The sequence below is a fragment of the Chlorocebus sabaeus genome, chromosome 15 (genome assembly GCF_047675955.1).
Source record: "Chlorocebus sabaeus isolate Y175 chromosome 15, mChlSab1.0.hap1, whole genome shotgun sequence".
NCBI lineage: Eukaryota > Metazoa > Chordata > Mammalia > Primates > Cercopithecidae > Chlorocebus > Chlorocebus sabaeus.
Window position 1 is genome coordinate 2089705 of NC_132918.1, and position 7598 is coordinate 2097302.

A 7598-nucleotide genomic window follows, 5' to 3' on the forward strand; every position below is an offset into this window, starting at 1 on the left:
GGAAAGATCCATAGATTTCAACAGATTCTTTAAAGGTAAGGTAGGTTTTAGAAGGTAGGAAACCACTGATCTAAAACACACTGATTTCCATCTTTATAAACCAAACCCTAAGCATTGGTCTTTGATTTAACTAAACAGTAGCTCTCAATTCTGACTGTATATTAGATTCCCAGGCAACTATTTAAAAATACAGATTTACCAACAACACTCCGGGTCAGAATCTAGGGGCAAGGCCCAGGAATCTGCATTTCAAACGCCTCTTGGGAGATTTGTCGAGTAGCCAGGTTTGGGAAGCACTGTTCTACAGGAGAGACATTCAGAGCCCTGCACTATATTCCTTAGCCTGTGGCGCCATGATGTGGTAAGGAAAACATAGGATTTGGCATCTGGTGAAGAGAATTTAACTCCCAGGCCTCAACAGCTGTGTAACTTTAGTAAATCAATAAAACAAGGATACTAATAACTAATAAACCTATTGATGAGCTTCTCAGGACAGCATTTCCTAATCATAAAACTCTAAACATGTATTAGTTATTTGTATAATCTGACCTCAAGAGTGAGCTCAATTTCCTAGTTGCCAGAATAAGCTGTTTTACAGAGACTTGACCTGAAGTGCTTGTCTCCAGGGTCACTAGCTGGAGGGGAGAGGCATAATATTTCAAACCTGGACATACAAAATGCAGATTTGCCTTATGGGATGGAGCCTTTTGAAAAACTGAACCCCTTGTCCAATTTCCCAACTGAAATGGCAACCAAATGCCCTCCATTCCTTTATGCTCTCACTTCAAAGAAGAAATCTGAAGATTTTCCACTAGCCTTAGTGGCTGCAGACTGAACAGCATGCTCTATCAGCTCACCTATCATTGGCCTTTTCTATAGTCTGTGCAAAATTGCTCTCCACAGTTACTCTGTTAAACAGTTAAACAGCTATATACATACTTTGTTAAATTGTTACAGCTACTGTAACAATGCAAAAGAAGTGATGGTTATACTGATGGTTATCCTGCCCCACTGCAGAGAGGAATATTGGAATGATTAAATGTCAGGGTGAAAACAACACTGGTTTTTCAGAAGCCTCAAAAAAGTCTTGGAGGCCAGACACAGTTGCTCATGCCTATAATCTCAACCTTTGGGAAGCCAAGATGGAAAGATTGCTTGAGGCCAGAGTTTGAGACCATCCTGGGCAACATAACGAGACCTCATCTCTAGGGGGGAAAAAATGACCAGACATGGTGGTATGCACCTGTAGTCCTAACTACTTGGGAGGCTGAGATGGTAGGATCACTTGAGTCCAGGAGATGGAGGCTGCAGTGAGCTATGGTTCCACCACTATGCTGTAGCCTGGGTGACAGAGAGAGACCTTGTCTCTAGAAAGAAAAGAATAAGGAAAAACTCTTAAGATTAATTGCTCTTTTTAATCCTTCCTTTCTCTAATACCTTTTTTTTTCTTTTTGTTTATACATTTGTAGATTTGTATCTGCCTCTCATTATTTCCCAAATGCTTAACTACTAGGTCAAAAGCTAGGTAGATTTCTAAGGCTTTTAATACAAGCTAATTGGCTTAGCAATCTTTAGGTTTAGAATATAATTTTTCATTACAAATACTTTAAACTATAGCAGGAAATACACATAGTTCCTCCAGGTGAGTATTTCCGGACCCTGTCTTGAGCCATACTTTTTCCTGTGCTCTTTTTTCTGGAGTGCCCTTCCCATGGTCTCCGATGAGAAATGCTAATTTCTCCCTGACAAATCTTCCCAACCATAACTCTCTAACATCTTCCTTGTCTCCCCCAAGGGACTGCTTGCATTTCTGGGGTCTGTGTGAGTGTACCCTAGGAGGACCCTAAATGGAGGTTTAGACACTCCCCAGTGATTATGAGAGCCCGGTTTGTACAGACCTGATGGGTACAGACACTCGAGCAGAGCAGATGCTGCTGTAAGGTGACAGAACTGCTAGCAGCAAGGAAGGCTCACTCACTATGCGTCTTGCATTGCACTGAGCATGTTATAGATCACTTTCTCTTATGTAAACCTCACAGTGATCCAGTTGGGAGGACGCAGGCTGAGATATTATCTCAGTTACCATAGAACCATGTGAAATGAGGACGGACCATATGATGAGTTCACAATCTTTGCCCAAAACTCTTGCCCAAATGTGTTTCTGCAGTCACGTTTTTTCAGTTTAGTAGAGAAGACAGCATCACACACCGTATATTACAAGACAATATACCATATATTACATAACCAGCCCATGAACACTGCATTCCCCCTAAAAGTGATCTCTGTAGTTCTAATCCCTCCAAAAAAGCAAGGCCCATAAAGTCAGTTGATCCTCTCTCACTCTTGGGGCACGTGGCATCTAATGCCAACTGTCAGGTTTCCTCTGGAGTTAGCCCTAAAGAACTTAGCCACTTGGTTCTTAACAATGCACAATCCAGCCTATACAATCCACTATTTGGTTGAATCAGCACCTTACACAGCCTGTTACAAAAGGTTGGCATGCAACTTTATACACTGACGAGGAACAATCCCTGCAGCATATGAAGGGTAATAACTCAAGTTCCTTAAGGACATGCCTACTATAATCTGGTATATGTAAATTTCTATGCATCTGTATGTACATATGCACAAAGAAAGAGATTTTGAAGTTTACCCTAAATGTTAATAATGATTATGGTTGAGATTATGGGCTATTCTTGCCTATCTATCTATCTATTATCTATCTATCGCTCCTTTAGTACTGCTTGAATTGTCTACAGAGAGACAGTGGATGTCTACATCCAGCAGTGGATGCAGACGATGCTACCTCCGTAAAGCCAAAGTCACTAATCAAAGTTAGAAATAGGGAAGTGGATCAAGAGCTGTGCACACAAAGCTATCTGATCTCCTAATGAGGAGACAACTTGACCTTCACACAACAGAGAAAGAAAGAGAAGCCAAGGGCAGCCCTCATTCCCATCTATCCACAAGCCCTGCCCTCTGACCCTGGCCTCTGTTGAGGGGACTTTGCCAACTGAGGTAGCTAGACCAGCCACCATGCGGAAGGAAGAAGTAGTCAATAGCCAGATGGCTCCTCACAGTATTTTCAAAGGAGGGAGAAAAAAATAAAAAGGGTTTGGATCACATACCAGATAATCGTTCTCTAAATGATTGACACAGCTAAATGCACCTCTTAATGGCAATTCTTCAAAAGTTGCCTTGCCCTGTTTTTCATACATAAGACAAGCTATACTTCCACATGGTTTTGAAATCCAGAAAGTTCAGAGGAAGGGCAAATACTATCGCCAAGCCTTCAACTGTAATAGCAGGCAGAGATTTGAGCAAATACTTTCCCACTGAAGTATTTCATAAGCCAAAAGTTAAACTGTTATTATTGGGTGCAATATTTCCAACCTGTTTCCATGCTCAAACACATTTTTTTCCAGAGATCTAAATTTAGTGAAACGGCTTGAAGCACCAACCATCAATGTTAGAATAGAGCTGTACAACATAATGCCAAGTTTTAAAAACACTTCTCACTTCAATTGAAATATTAAAACTAGCCTATTGCTTATCAAAACATAAAAGTATGAAAACGATGATATTTGTTGGAGGCAGTTTAGGGTGATGAGTAACAGTGAGGGCTCTGGTGCTCGTAATCCCAATGTAGTGGCTTGTCAGATATATTAGTCTACTAGGGCTGCCATAAAAACATACCTCAGACTGGGTGGCTTAAATAACATAAATTTATTTTCTCACAGCTCTGGAGACTGAAAGTCCAAGATCAAGTGCAGCAGGGTTGGTGTCTGGTGAGGGCTCTTCCTTTGGGTTGCAGATGGTCACCTTCTTTCTATGGACTCACATGACCTCTTTGTGCTTGCAGAGAGGGGGAGGTAGGGGAGAGCGAGAGCAAGAGAGAGGATGCTAATTTTATCAGATCAGAACACCACCCTTATGACCTCAATTACTTTCTTATTCCAAATACAGGCAAATTGTGGGTTAGGGCTTCAACATAAGAATTTTGGAGGATACATGCATTCAGTCCACAGCATCAGATATGTGGCCCTGAGAAGTCATTTAAGCTCTCTAAGCCTCTGTTTCCCCATTTGTTACAGAGAATCATACCCAAAGGTTTGTTATGAGGATTAAATGTAATGAGCCACTCTGCACATTGCAGCATGAGGGAAGCAACTGGCAAATGTTAGCAATTTACTGCCATTATTATTATGTCATTTATTCCACTCTTTTTAAATGGCTATTTTTATTTGGAGTAAAAGAAAAACTCAAAACACTTTTCTCAAGGCGACTGCATGTTTCAGTGGGCCATTGTAGAGCCTTCCTTTGTCTAAGAGTTCAAGCCTTCAAACCTCCAGGTGCTTCAGGTGCCCTGTGAAGGGCTGGAGAGGTGAGTCACGACCCAAGCACCCGTGACCTCACTCTCACATCAGCGGCCGGCTGGCCAGCTCCTTTTTCAGCGCCCTCTCTACCTTAGCTTTCGTAAATAGTCAAATGCATGTCTCTCCAGGGCTTCCCAGATGTGGGCCATCAGATGGAGACCCTGAAACATCTTCTTTAGTGATTTCCTCAAGGTCCCACCCACTCATGGTTTAAATGCAGTGGAATTTTAAGGTGTTGACCTTGTGTGCATGTGTGTGTGCACACGCGCGTGTGTGTGTGTGCGCGTGTGTGTGCACGCGTGCACGTGTGTGTGTGTGCGTGTGTGTGTGTGTGCATGCACACACATGCAGGCAAGAGAGGTTCACTTCAATATCATTCAGATGCAATGGAACATTCACAAAAAAATGAGTACCTGGAACTGAATGTATCAGAAGTTGTCTGCCATAGTAGAGTGTGTCTAAAAACTATGTATGGAGAGTTATGAGTGGGGGAGTGAGGCAGGAGATGAAGCTTTGTAGGAAATGGAAGGGCAGTTCTAGCTTCTCCTCTGTCTTCTTTTAGGCAGCCTCAGTGTACCCCGAACTCTAAGCAAATGTCTTTAGGGAATGGTAAATGCTAAACACGTTTTGGGACCCATTCTGCTGCTTAACATGCTCACACAAGACGAGGTTTCTTATGCCTTCCCCTAGAAAGTTTTTAAGTTGAAGCCTAGGACCTCTTGTACTTGAAGCTGCAAGATACACATGTTATACCTTCTGGGTGCATCAATTTTATTCAAAGAAATGACGGGGGGAATAAATAATACGTTGTGAGATTGGGATGACTCCGAATCAAATTCAGTGACAGGGAAGGCCCCAAGGTCCCTGACATAAAAAACAGGTGAACTAGCTCCTGCAGGAAGTTGGGGTTGAGGAGGCAAGAGTGATTCTGAGTCCAGGAACTGAGAGAGCCAGCCTGGGTGCAGCCATCCTTCCTGAAGGCAGGTTTGCACCCTGGGCAAGGGCTGGGTGCATGTGTCTGAGTAGTGATGCTGGAAGCTGGCCACATCTCCTGAGGGCAATGGGGAGTCGAAGATGGGTCCTTCCCAGGGTCTGCTGCGACTGCGACATGCCCCAGGGTCTGCTGTGACTGTGAAAAGGTCTGTGCCAGCAGTTGTGGAGGTGGCAGAAGCAGGACACTAAGCCCTGATCACACTGCCTGGGATGCCAGTGGGGTAGATAGAGTGCACATGACATTGGGGCATCCTCTGGCCTTGGATGGAAGTTCTGACTGCAAAGGCAAGGTGGAAAGGACAGGGACTGACATTTTAGATATGACTAAGCATCTCGGGGTCTTTCCTTGGAGGAAAGCCTGAGGCATTTCTCAAGGTGATAAGGGGAGGGCTCGAATTTTTACTGAGACATTAAAAGCTGTGACCTTATTTTATTTTGTGCCTCAAAACAGCAAAGTGGCTACATTAGTATGTTGAGAATGGACTGCCTTCCTGCCCCGCCTCCCTCTCAGAGTCCCCTGACGGACTCGGCCCACTGTCCGTGATCTCTAATCATAGGTTGACTCTTCTTTTCCCAGAATCCTCTTCTGACCTCATCTCCCTGTGGGATCCACACACAGGGTCTCGCACAAGGGAAACCACACAGAATACTCACAGCCCTGGTGGGGCAAGAAGGGGTAAGGGGAGCCCCACCACTATGCTGGGATGTGTACGCAAGTGGCAGGAAATGTCACCCTGTGGTGGTTTTAAAATATATCCACACGTTCTCTTGACACTCCTTCCTCCAAAAGGCAGAGACTAATTCCCCTTCCCTCAAACAGGAGCTGATCTTAGTGTCTCCCTTCTAACAAATAGGATATTGTGGGACTACTGTGATAGGCCACGAAAGGCATTGCCCCTTCCCCTTCCACCTTACTGTCTCAGGTTGCTCAATCCTGGGAAAGCCACACCAGCCACCATGTCGTGAGGACACTCAAGCAGCCTGTGGAGAGGCCCATGTGGAGAGGAAGTAAAGCCTCCTGCTAACCGCAAGCACCAATTTGCGAGCCATGTCAGGAGCCACCTCAGAGGCAGACCCTACAGGTCCAGTCAAATCTTTAGCCTCAGCCAATAGCTTAAATGCCATTTATGAGAGACCCTGAGCTAGAAGCACCCAGAGAAGCCACTTCTGGATTCCTGACTAACAAAGACTGTGGTATAATTGATATTGTTTTAAGCCATTATGCTTTGAGGTAATTTGTTACATAGCAATAGAAAACCAGTACAAATTTGGGGGTAATTTATGACCCAGTAATAGATAACAAACACACACCTCTTCGCCTTGGTGGTGAGCTGATGGGGATGGTAGGTAGAGCCACATAACAGATCTGCATTGCCACAGCTGCCTTTCTAAGTCAGGACACAAGGAAACCCTGCCTACTGTGGGATGGCTCTGTGTGGAACAATTGACCTAGGTATGATCTCAGACTTAAGACCTGAGTCCAAACCTTGATCTGCCACTTACCAGCTGCCAGACATAGGGTTAGTTGCTACACCTTACACGGGCTCCATATCTCATCTAATAATAGTATCCACCTCATAGTCAGGGGGACAGATTAAATGGAAATAAGTCCACCAAAGTAACAGCCAGATGTGGGGTCAGTTGGATCCAATAGAAGTTATGCAGTCACGTGTCACGTAGTGATGGGAATACATTCTGAGAAATGTATTGTTAGGGCCGGGCGCAGTGGCTCAGGCCTGTAATCTCAGCACTTTGGGAAGCTGAGGCAGGTGGATCACCTGAGGTCAGGAGTTTGAGACCAGCCTGGCCAATATGGCAAAACCCTATCTCTACTAAAAACACAAAAATTCACCAGGCATGGTGGCAGGCACCTGTAATCCCAGCTGCTTGAGAGGCTGAGGCAGGAGAATCACCTGAACCTGGGAGGCAGAGGTTGCAGTGAGCTGAGATCATGCCACTGCACTCCGGCCTGGGTGACAGAGTAAGACTCCGTCTCAAAAGGAAAAAAAAAAAAAGAAAAGAAATGTGTTGTTAGGCAATATTGTTGTGCAAACCTCATGGAAGATACTGACACAAACCTCGAGGGTGCAGACTACTACACACCCAGGCTACGTGGTGTAGCCTGTTGCTCCTAAGCTACAAATCTGCACAGCACATTACCGAACTCAATACTGTAGGCAATTGTAACACAAAGGTAAGCACTTGTGTATCTAAACAAAGAAAAGGCAC